The sequence below is a fragment of the Gavialis gangeticus genome, unplaced genomic scaffold (genome assembly GCF_001723915.1).
Source record: "Gavialis gangeticus isolate Ggan-Ray unplaced genomic scaffold, GavGan_comp1, whole genome shotgun sequence".
In the NCBI taxonomy this organism is placed as follows: domain Eukaryota; kingdom Metazoa; phylum Chordata; order Crocodylia; family Gavialidae; genus Gavialis; species Gavialis gangeticus.
In genome coordinates this window covers 84,891,923-84,899,019 of record NW_017729033.1, presented here as the reverse complement: position 1 = coordinate 84,899,019, position 7,097 = coordinate 84,891,923, and the positions used below count along the sequence as shown (strand labels likewise).

Here is a 7,097-nt window from a genome sequence, read left to right as displayed (position 1 = left end):
CCAGAGAGGGTGAGGGCGCGAGAAGCGTGGGACAAGCCCCAGAGAGGGTGAGGGCGCGAGAAGCGTGGGACAAGCCCCAGAGAGGGTGAGGGCGCGAGAAGCGTGGGACAAGCCCCAGAGAGGGTGAGGGCGCGAGAAGCGTGGGACAAGCCCCAGAGAGGGTGAGGGCGCGAGAAGCGTGGGACAAGCCCCAGAGAGGGTGAGGGCGCGAGAAGCGTGGGACAAGCCCCAGAGAGGGTGAGGGCGCGAGAAGCGTGGGACAAGCCCCAGAGAGGGTGAGGGCGCGAGAAGCGTGGGACAAGCCCCAGAGAGGGTGAGGGCGCGAGAAGCGCGGGACAAGCCCCAGAGAGGGCGGAGGGAAGCCCAAGAGTGGGCGCAAACTAGAGGGAAGCCCCACGAGAGGGCACGTATTGAGAGAAGCCCTGGTGAGGGCACGTATTGAGAGAAGCCCGGGAGCGGGTGCCTATTATTGATAGGAACCCCAGGAGGGGGCGAGTTGAAAAGAGGCTCTGAGGAGCTCCACAGAAATGGGAACTCTGAACGGTAAGAGGGGCCAGGTAAGGCTTAGGCCGCCTGAGCCTAATTGGATACTTATTGACAGCAACCCGGAGGGGCCAGGCAAGGCTTAGGCCGCTGATCCCAGGGGGTAAAAGAACCCAATTGGGAAGAGTATTATTAGTAAGCCCGAGAAGGCTAACGGCTAGAGGGGCGCCGGTTTTGTGACAAGCCCCAGGGGCGCCAGAGAAGGGGCGCCGGTTTTGTGACAAGCCCCCGGGGTGCCAGGCAAGGCGCAGGTAGGAATTGGACTTGATAACGTCCGGAAGAGCTGCGAGGTTTGGGGCGTGCTAAAGGGGAGGTAGGAGGCACACGCAGTCCCTAAGGCTGGGGTGTACCTTGTTACTCTGAACGGAACGGGGAACAGTAAGCATAGTACTGTGTATAAGGGGATCGAAGGCAGCCTCCCATATATCAAATTATACTTCATCAAAGACTTGGCAGGCGAGAATAGAGGGTGCTGGATCGCCTACTTAGCACGGCAGGGGGTGCCAGCGAGATCACGGCTGCTCCTAGACCCCACTCCGTGACAGTTGGACACCCCTGAATTATACAGTTAATGTGCCTTTCTGGTAATCTCAAATACCTGCTGTGATGCCTCACAAAACTATACCTCCAGGTTTTCACTCATCCACTGCCAAAACTTTAGATGTTCACTGTCAGAAAATACAATCACTCAAAGTCTGAGTGGTCTGTACCTGTATCTTCAGAGAGTGGGGTTAAAAGAGGGGGTCCCACTTCTTGCTGTGGTTCATCTGACTCATCTACTTTCTCCTCTTCTTCAACTTCTTCTTCTTCTTCCTCTGACTTTTGAATGGGATCAATCCAGATACAACGGCCCTACAACGAACATACCAATAGCTATAAAGTAGATTCAACAACCTTTGAAATATCATGTTATGAATTAAAATGCCTATCTCAGAAACACTGAAGCACCAAAATACCATTCAGATCAAAAAAATTGATTAGACTAGACAGATGATGAGGGATCCTGGTTTTCTCCGATAAAAAAAATCACAAATTCTCTGATGAAAAATTGCAAATTCTCTGACAAAACCCCCAAATACATTATTAAAATTAAAAGCCCCCTGCAGCACTCCCAACACTGCTGGTGACTCTCACTACCCCCAAAGCCCCCCCCCCCAAGTACTGCTGGTGTCCCTCACTGCCCCCAAAGACCCCCCAATACTGTTGGTGACCCTCACTGCCCCCACAACAGCCCCCCTGCCCTACTCATGCCTCTTGCCTCCCACCCACAGCCCTTGTCCCCCCAGCCCTGCCAGATGGGCCCCCACAGCCAGGGCTATGGGGCCAGGGACCCAAGTCTGCAGCTCCCTGCTCCCAACAGCAGGCAGCTGCAGCAGAAGCACCATGCAGCCGGTTCCCCCACTGCTGCTGCCTCCTTGGGTGGGGCCGGGGCCAGCTCCTGGCTCCCCCAGCCCTGCTGGTGCCCCCAGCCATGACCTATAAACCCTGAGCCCTGACAGAGGGGCCCCCATCCCCCTGCAAGTCTCACTTACCTCAGGCTCCAGGAGAAGAGTGAGGCTGAGCTGAACTGAGCAGAGCCCTGGCTGAGTCACTGTGTCAGGCCCCGCGCTCCCCCTCCTGCTCCAGGCAGGGCTGGGGTTCCCCACCCTGTTTGTAAACAGCTTTTGCAGGCTGGAGCTCAACAAGCCTGCAGAGCTGCTTGCAAAAGCAGGGAATCCACAGGTTTCTCTGCTAAAAGGAGAAATCCATGTTTTCTCTGATAAAAAGGGGAAATCTGTGGTTTTTTTCTGTTCTTTTGTGGGAAACGGAAACCCCAGATCCCTGTAGATGACATATATTAATTTTATGGAGGCACAAATGAGATGCAAAACAACTTCTGTCTCCACCCTTAGTTCCAGCTATGGTGGTACTATTCACTTGCAGTGGCAGAACTTACATCATTTTGTATACATCATTTCGTAGATTTCATAACATTAGGGCTGGAAGGGACCTTGCAAGATCATTGGGTCCAGCCCCCTGCCCAAAGGGCAGGCAGTCAGCAGGGATCAAATGATTCCAGCAAGATAGGCATCCAAGTGTTTCTTAAAGGAATTCAGAGTAGGTGCCTGCACCACCTCTGCAGGGAGTCTGTTCCAGGCCCTGGGGACTTGGACAGTAAAGAAGTTTTTCCTTATGTCCAGCCTAAAATAATCTTCTAAGAGTTTAGAACCGTTGGACCTAGTCTTTCCCTGGCGTGCCCTGGTGAACAGACATTTTCCCAGTTCCCAGTGCACACCCCTTACTTACTTATATGCTGCCACTAAGTCACCCCTGAGCCTATGCTTTTCCAGTCCCATGTCTCTCAGCCTCTCCTCATAAGGTCTGCTTTCTTGTCCTCTAATCATTCGCGTGTCTCTCCTCTGGACCTCCCGGGTCTTGTTTGAGATCCATCGGAAGATGCAGGCCAGAGTTTTGTTTGCTTTGCCGGCTGCAGCATCGCACTGGTGGCTCATATTCATCTTGTGGCCAGTCATGATCCCCAAGTCTCTTTCAGATGTGGTGCTAGCTAGCGAGTCTATAAGTGTGGTGTGGGTTCTTTCTCCCAAGGTGGAGCACCTTGCATTTCTTGGCATTGAATGCCATCAGGTTTTGATCCGCTGACCTTGTAAGCCTGTTGAGGTTGACCTGGATTGCTAGCCTATCCTCTAGGGTGACTGCACTTCACCCTAGAGGATAGTTTGGTGTCATCAGCAAACTTAGCCAGTCTGCTTATAACACCTGAGTCCAGATCATTTATAAAATAGTGAAGAGTACAGGTCTGAAAATGGAGCCCTGGGGGATGCCACTGGTTACAGTGTGCCAAGTTGATTCAGTTCAATCAACTATCACTCTCTGGGTCTGTCCATGGAGCCAGTTCCTCAGTCATTGGACTGTGAAATTGTCTAGGCCACAATTCCCCAATTTTTCCATGAGGTCATCATAGGACACAAGGTTAAAGGCTTTCTTGAAGTCCAAAAATATGATATCCACCTCTTCTCCTTTGTCCAGGTGATGTGTCACCTGGTCATAGAAGGAAATCAGGCTGGTCAGGCAAGATCTACCCACCACGAAGCCATGTTGGCTATCTCTCAGAATATTACCTCCCCTTAGGATTGAGGTCAAGCTAACAGGCCTGTAGTTCCCTGGATTTTCCCTTCTCCCTTTCCTGAAGATAGGCACCACATTGGTTCTCTTCCAATCATCAGGCACCTTGCCCAAGTGCTATGAGTTCTCGAATATCCTTGCCATAGGCTATGCTATAATGTCAGCAAGGTCCTTTAGCACTCTTGGTTGTGGTCTGTCCGGACCGGCTGATTTGTGGATGTTCAGCTTCTCAAGGTGTTCCCTCATAAGATCAATGATAATGATGGACGTAATCTTGCCCTTCCCCTGGTGATCCTGCCTCTTGTCAGGCAGGGTGATCCCACTGGGCTGATGGAAGACCAACACGAAGTAGTCGTTAAGGAGATTGGCTTTTCCTGGGTGTCGGTTATCAGCTGCCCAACTTGGTTTAGTAAGGGTCCAATATTACCCTTGTTCTTTTTATAACTTCCCACATATTTGAAGAAGGACTTTTTACTGTCCTTGATTTAAATGGCCAGTTTGAGCTCAGTTTCAGCCTTGACTTTCCTTGTTTGCTTCCTACAGGTATGGGCTAGTGCTGAGTACTCCTCCTTAGTGGTGTTTCTTGCCTTCCATCCTTTATAAGCTTATTTTTTTAGGTGCAGGAGGTCCTTGAGTTCCCTATTGAGCCAAGGGGGTCATCCAGCCCTTTTGCTACTTTTTCTGGGGGTTGGAATGGACTTCCCTTGTGCTTCAAGGATTGCATCCTTGAGGAGTGACCTTTCATCATAGACATTCCTCTCTGCCAGACTGTGGTTTCTCAGGGCCTGAACAATTAGCCTTCTAAGCTTGTGAAAGTCAGCCTTCCTAAAGTCGAGGACTTCCGTATTGCTGACTGACCTCCCAGCTCTGCGGTGAATAGAGAAAGTGATCAACTTGTAGTCACTGTTTCCCAGTTTCCCTTTGATTCTCAGGTTGCTGACTAGATCACCCCCTTTGGCCAGTACCAGGTCCAGCAGTGTCTTGCCCCTTGTCAGTCCATAGACTTCTTGAGACAAATAAAGCTCATCAATGCTTGTGAGGAAGCATTGCAACTGATCAAATTTGACTGAGTGCTTTTCCCATGAGATGTCAGGGTAATTAAAGTTACCCATGGCAACCGTGCACCGAGAGCATGCAGCCTCAGTCAGTTCCCTGGCAAACTCATGGTCAAGTTCTTGCTTGTGATTAGGAGGTTTGTCGTAGACTCCTACCATTATATTCCCTTCACCACATTCCCCCCTTATTTTTACCCAGAGGATCTCAAGTCACCGTTCTTGGTTGCCAATCTTTGCCTATAGGGAAGTGTACTGCTCCTTCATGTAGAGAGCTACAGCCCCACCCTTTCTTGTAACATGATCTCTCCTGTACAGGGTATAGCTATCTATACCTGTGGTCCAGTTATAGATGGAGTCCCACCAGATCTCTGTTATCCCTATGAGATCGTAATTATTACTGTTTAGAAGTAGGGCCAGCTCCTCCTGTTTGTTGCCCAGGCTCCTGGCATTTGTGTAAAGGCAAGTGAGCTTGCCATTGGAGGCCCTAGGCTTCCCTGCACTCATAGATTTCATAGACATTAGGTCTGGAAGGGACCTCTCAAGATCTTCGGGTCCAGCCCCCTGCCCAAAGGGCAGGCAGTCAGCATTTGTAATGTCTACTTGTGTTGTCTGGCCACCTGCTGGATGGAATAATGCAAAATGCCCTTAAGAGTATGAATGTCTATTGAATTTACTTTGAAACCATAATTTTGTTGTCAAAGAATTTAAAGAACACCCCACACAGTACTCAGTGTGTACACACTTTACAATATTATTATTGTGGTTCTACATGCCACCCAGTCATCATCACTGGCAATCCATCAATTCAAGGATGTTCTCTACCATGGCTCATTGATGGGTCTTGTGGTGATTTGAGGAGTACAATCCTTGAGGCACAGTTCTGTCTCCAGAAGTAACAGGTTTTTTCACAGGTGGGAGGTAGGCGATAGGCCAGGATTTCTCACCTGTTCCTTCCTCCATTCTCTTTTCTCTGCTTTGAGGGTGAGGCACTTTACCCTGAAACAGGTAGTCACTTGGTTGAGGTTGCAGTGCCATTGGAGTCAGTCAGTAGGCAGTTCTTTCCAAGTCTTGATGTTGGCACCTGTTTTCTTGAGGTATACTTTCAATGTGTCCTTGTAGCACTTCCTTTGGACATTGTGAGATCTCAGGCTGTTACTAAGCTAGGAGTAGAGCACTTGTTTTGGGAGTTGAGAGTTGGGCATCCGCATGCAATATTCAGTGCAGCGAAGTTGGTGTTTGAGACTCACCAACTCTAGGCTGGTAACAGCAAGGATGCTGGTGTTTGTGTGGTGATATCCCCATTTGATGTGGAGGATTCTCTGGAGGCATTGTTGGTGGTACCTCTCCAGGCTCTTGAGATGATGACAGTTGATCACCTACATTTCACATCTGTAGAGGCAAGTGGGGATGATAATTGCATTGTAGATCTACATCTTGGTGTCTTTTTGGAGATTGCAATGAATAAAGACACGCTGAAGCAATTTCCCAAAGGAAGCACTCGCGCATTGGATCCTGTACTGGATGTCTTCATCAGTGTTCACTCTCTGAGAAGGGTGGCTACTGAGGTAGAGGAAGTGTTTGATTACCTCAAGGGTCTTTCCCACAATGGTAATTTGGAGAGGGGGGTCACATTTGTGACCCCCCAGGGCAGGCTGATAGAGCAGGTCTTCACCAGGTTGAGAGGGGCCGAAAGTTCAATAGGCTTCTCACAAGAGATCCAAGGTGGTCTGGAGGTTTTCCTCAGTGTGTGCATGGATGGCACTATTGTTGGCATATTGAAGGTCAAGGGCAGCCAGTCACACAAGCAAAGAAAGGTCACATTAACAGATCCTCTTCCCAGAACTAGGCTAATATCAATGCAGCTTACACTTAACAGAATGGAAATAAACAAAAGATATACTGCTACAGCTTTTCCTTCATCAAAACACAAGGACCCGAATCAACCGTAATCATCAAGCTTCCTCAATTTCACTGCTCACAGTGAAGGGTGAACAACAGGAAGTAAACTCCAAAGAAATATTGGACTCTTTTCCATAATAAAAGTTGTTATGCATGAACAACCTGCATTTTTATTAGTCCCCTCACATGTCTCTGGCCTTTGGTGAAACAGAAATACAAAATTAGAAGCCACTAAGAAAATACGAAAACCTGCAATGTCTCTAACCCTAAGCAGAGGCAAGAAATTGATTTCCTGGGGTTTTGTTCACCTTATGCTATTTATCAGAGAAAGGCAAAAATACTTAGAAAGTTTCTGCCAATACTCCATAGGAGAAAATTTCATCTCAACCCCAAATATGGAAAAATACTCACCTTTCATAGATTCATAGATGTCAGGATCGGAAGGGACCTCAGTAGGTCATCGAGTCCGACCCCCTG

The 7,097-nt window shown here is 49.0% G+C and overlaps 1 long non-coding RNA gene across 1 annotated transcript in view; it reads right to left on the bottom strand.

Annotated features, from left to right (window-relative positions):
- The window catches only part of LOC109303809, a 10,131-nt gene extending 8,591 nt beyond the window's left edge, over positions 1-1,540 (bottom strand). Inside the window, exon 1 of the long non-coding RNA XR_002099233.1 lies at positions 1,254-1,540. This is a non-coding gene — a long non-coding RNA (uncharacterized LOC109303809). The remainder of the gene's footprint in view (positions 1-1,253) is intronic.
- Between the last annotated feature and the right edge of the window lie 5,557 nt (positions 1,541-7,097).